This window comes from Perna viridis, chromosome 2 (genome assembly GCF_037379345.1).
Source record: "Perna viridis isolate PV_CMFRI_1.1 ecotype Kerala chromosome 2, ASM3737934v1, whole genome shotgun sequence".
Taxonomy (NCBI): domain Eukaryota; kingdom Metazoa; phylum Mollusca; class Bivalvia; order Mytilida; family Mytilidae; genus Perna; species Perna viridis.
In genome coordinates, this window is record NC_142446.1 from 42,190,823 (window position 1) to 42,196,214 (window position 5,392).

Below are 5,392 nucleotides of genomic sequence, written 5' to 3' on the forward strand. Positions count from 1 at the left end.
AGCGGCTTATCTTAATTTTTTTAAATCTGAGCTTAAGTTGATAAAGGAACCGCTTAAAGTCAGCTATGATTAGCATCGTCAATTTATTTCGTATATTATTTTGCCTTAAAATCCTTTACACTCGCCAAAATTAGCCCTTATACGGTGATAAAATTCACCCAATCGAGGTATTTTTAGCAACAACTTTTTGAACCATTTTGTGCGGAATCAAAATAAAAGAAAAAAAAAACATGATTCAAATTGTAAAAGTAAAAAAAACTTGAGAGATTTTCCTGCTTAAATACCTTTCTCATGTTATATAAGAATAACATAACTGTGATTTAATCATTAAATGTGAGTAAATACATGTATTTTTTATAACTTTTTCAATTCAATCATTTACGTGCCCATTTCCTAATAAATACATGTATAACTTTTTAGAACAAAGTTTATGTTTGGCCAACTATAAGTTGCTTTTTTTGCCCTATATTTTTATCGCTTCTATACGGGTCATTATTTAACTTGTACATGTTTAGAGTAAACTTGTCATAACAAATGTTGTCTAAACTGAATACGTATGTAAGGTATGTTAATCAAGCGTGTTCGCAAGTGTCAGTCTCTGTAAGAATCAGGCAGTTGGCAAAACATGGTATAAAAAAAACAACCAACATTTTGAAAATTTAATTTGTCTATTTTCAAGGAAAAAAGACTTTCCATATCATTTTGGTTAATTGATTTATAATTGCATTGAAATGCACTGAAAATGAACATTTCAGGGTCAGATAACTCTGTCAAAAACCTAATTTTTTAACGTTCTATTGAAAAAAATTCTGAGCAAACCAGTTATGCAGAGAACAAATAATAGTATTTTCAAATTGAGATTGATTGATTGATTGATTGATTATTGGGGTTTAACGCCCGAGCAGCAATATTTTAGCTATATTCAGGCAATGAACATGAAATGGATGATAAAATGAACATGAAATGATGGAAATAAAATGAAAGAAAGAGATAGGACACAAGGACAATAAGATCGACAATATTTTGATTGCCGGGGTCGGGCAATTTTGCCTCCTGTGGCGGAGCCAAAGGTCTCTACTTCTATCGAATACCACAGCAGGGTTCTTGAACGTGCGAGGAACGTGGCATCTTTCCCAACAAAGTGCACCACTATGGTTTGCGGTCAGATTTTCCGTATTATAGCCTGACAACCCCAGCATGTAACACGCCAGGGATACCCCATTCCACCACCTGGGGCACACAACCCAGTTGCTCTGTGGGCAGAGCGCCTTAGCCCCCGGCTAGGGTTCTGAGCACTATTTAGTCGCCTTTTACGACAAGCTTAGTGCTGCTGCAGGTTTTACTTGAAAGGAAATACTTTTATAACCATTTACACTTGTTTTTTTTCTTAGTCATTTTATTACATTAGCAATGTTTGTATTATTCCATAATCGAACGCTGTTTAAAAAACTCGATTGCTCAGACATAAACAATTCCATTACGCTAAAGGATCTACAAGGGTCACCTTTCTAGCATAATAAAATTAGAGCTTCGTTACAAATTGACTATTGAAAGTCTAACAGGAGAACGGTTTAACTGATTTGATTTCGGATCAAGTTGTAGATCGGTATAAAATGGATTTTATTGTATTGTATGTCGCATAGTAAGTGCGGTTCAACTTATTTGATTTCGGATCAAATTCTTGATCGGAATAAAATAGTTTTTTTATTGTATTACTTAGACTATTCGGTTGTCTGAGATGGAATTTATAAAGCCAATATACTGTTATAGTATCCGTTTGAAGACGCCGTATAGCGGGAAATAAATATGTTTCATCCTCTTAGGAATCGACACATTGTATTAATCGAAAGTTTATGCCTATACTAAGGTTCATATGAGAACGTGTATACATGTCGAAAATATATTTAAACTGTAAAACAGTTAAATTGATTACCGCACAAATTGTATCCCCTTTAAGATTATTAGACTTACACAAAATAACTGAGACAAGGACGAGTTTTCTTACAGTAATACAAACAATCAACTGTGTAGACGTTACGCAAAATACTTCATAACAAAAAAATTATTATGAAATATCGGAAAAAAATACCGAAGTACTAAAGCAGAAGGACATTTCAGATACATGTAAGTCCAAGTACATGGCCAAAATAAACAGGAAACAAACGCAATCTATATACATATATAGGTAACGGAATACAATAGAATTACATATAACTATTGTAGGTAACGAAAATAAGACAACACAAAAAACAGTAAAACGATTGCAATATGAACTACTACAAAAATGCATACATGTATATATTTAGAAAGATAATTTAAACATACACAATATTTGTTAGGGAAACTTGTAGTTGAACAACTTTTTACCTAAGTAAAAACGTAGGGATTGGCAATTTTCTGTGACTAGGATAAATAAGTACAAACAAAACAAAGTCTGGTGTGATTTGTTTTAAATGACATGCAAGACATGATAATGTGTTTATTCGTTTCGTCAAATGTGTTTGCTGTTACTTTCGCTACACATCCGTTTTCTAATCTGCTTACAAAATTCTCCTAGCTCTAACGCAAATTTACACAATTCAAAGGTCCTGCTTAATTCCTTAAAACAATAGAATTAAGTATGTTACAAACTCAAATAGTGCACATTTTATTTTTGTTGTTACTGTATGAATACATTTTTTCCGATTTGATTCAATGCAATGTTAAACTACGGTATGACTCCGAAATGACACACATATTTTAGTTCAGTTTAACTTTTGAGGGTTTTTAGTATATCAACCATGGCTGTTTATTTTGATCGAATTTACTAAAACGTACCAATATTCAGTATGACAATTTTTGGAGCACAAAATACTTAAAAAAAACTTTTAAATATTTGTTTCTTAAACAGGAAAATCACCTTGATCACTAAGTAAAGTTATAATTTGTTTTCATTTGAAATCTTACAGAAAATCTGACCGCAAACCATAGTGGTGCACCGTGTTGGGAAAGATCCCACGTTCCTCGCACGTTAAAGAACCCTGCTGTGGTATTCGATAGGAGTAGGAACCTTTGCGCTCCGCCACAGGAGGCTAAATTGCCCGACCCTACCCATCCCCCCTTTTCTAGTGGCAATCAAAATTTGTCGACCCTATTATCCTTGTTTCCCATCATTGTTTCATTTCATAATCATTCATGTTCATTTTATCATCCATTTCATATTCATCGCCTGAATATAGCTGAAATATTGCATAACTTACAACAAATTTTACACTTACGATTTTTTGTGAAAAGGGCCACAGTTTTTACAATATTTTGCTTTGTTATTATTATACCCTTTTATCCTTTTCGGAAATAATTGACTTTTTTGGTTGTATGTACTTTCATATTAATCTATTTTTATCTCTTATGCAATATTACATCAATCTTTTTCGCGCCGCTGAACAACAAAAATCAAACAAACTAAAACCGTGGGAACAAAGACTTCCTTATAGTTAAAAAGACAATACCATAAACATGTAGATGAAAAAAAAAACAATTAACGCGTATAAGGAAGCAATTTCTCTCAAGTGATTTTTTTAAAATCTATTAATACCAAAACCAAATCTTATAAGTCGGGAACAGAATATTTTAATAATAAAAAAGACTCCCTACTTTTTTTTCAAAAACAAACTAAGACAGTTATTAACGTAAGACTTAAAATCCGTCAACAATGTAAATGAGGATTTTTTTAAATTGAAAAACTTTGAACTAACTGTCGAACAGCTTTACAGAAATTCCTTCCTTTGTTGTAAAACCGAACCGGCAACTGATTATTTTTGCAAAGAATCGTTTTAATATCGTGAGGTCTTATACAACGCTTTAATCAAAATATCATCTTAGGTCACACCTGGTAAAATATTCAAGATGAATATTCTTATGCAAACGGAAACTATTAAAACCAGAGTAAATTTCTGACATTTTTTCTTAGATATAATATGTATTTACACTGTTTGTAACTGAGAATTGGTCAGTAAAAGGAAAGCAGTTTTTCAAGGATGGAAACGTATGTAAGAAGTAGCAAGAAATTAAGAGTACAAACGAGTGGATAACCATGAACAAAATTACAACAAAACACTAATATACAATGTACTAGAGCCCACACACAAATTAGGGTCAACAAAAACAATAAAAAACGACTAAAACAAACTCATTGAAAAACGGGATGAATTACCGTGCTACGGAAGGGTCAGATTGATTGATTGATTGATTGATTGATTGTTTTTTTACAGCATTTAATAATAGGAGAGTCAAAGTCATCGTGTTATATGTAATACAAAAATTTCGTTGAAACTTTCAGTTAATTTTGGAGATGAAGACGATACAAACTAGAGGAAGACTGCAATGTGTCGAGTGTCCTTGCGGGTTTTGGATAAATGTAACCCTGAAACAACACCTTCCATTCCTTTTGTTTGATTAAGTTTTGGATGAATTTTTCCTCATTCAAGTACAAAAACTTCAGTAAGTAGCGTGTACACTTGGTACCCATCGGAAAGGCTAGTTTGTTATAACACTAATCCACCACAATGAATAAATACGTCTATCAGCAATTTCCTCATGGTGATGTTAAATAAATATTAACCAAGAAAAAATTGCCTCGCCCTACAACGAAATATGTATACATACATGTACGTTTGAAGTTTGTTATACTTAAATAAAACCGGTGTGGTGATACCACAAATGATATATTGAATATCGAAAAGAAATTAAATATATTTTGCAAATATTTACAATTAATTTATCAACCTGTACTTTTTACATCGATGGTAGTTTTTTTTTATCTTATCTTGGTGTGTTATTTTTGAACTGAACTTTATAACAAAGCAAGGATAGAGGTACATGTAATTGTATTTGGAAATTTAATTTAAAATAGAAAATTGCGCTTAAAATACATGACATTTATTTCTTGTTCCTTAATCATTCGCATCGCTTGCAGATTTGTTGGAGGGCAAACTTCATTAGTTGATTTCACGTTACAGTATTTTATGATTTGCACTCGGCCTTTTTTCCTTGAATTAGTTGTGTTATTCAAAGAAGAAAAATCGATGCAAAATAGAAGTAAGTTTTTTTTATGTAACATTCTCCATCATAAAAATGTTGTTAACTAATTGTAAAAAAATAAATTCGTTTATGTAAAAAATGAGCTTCGAGTGATTTTAGGATTTTACTTGAAAAAAAGTAATTACTTCGATTTTAATTGAATTGTTCGATGACTTCAGATATGACAGTGATTCTAATTTCTTGATTTTCCCAGATAAAAAGTTAATAAAATACAAGGTTTTCTGGTTGTTTGCCCGTATTGATTCACTCGTTTCTTATGTAAAGCTGCGTAGCATCAAAGCCATTCACAATTCTTGTTACTTCCAGGCGTAGG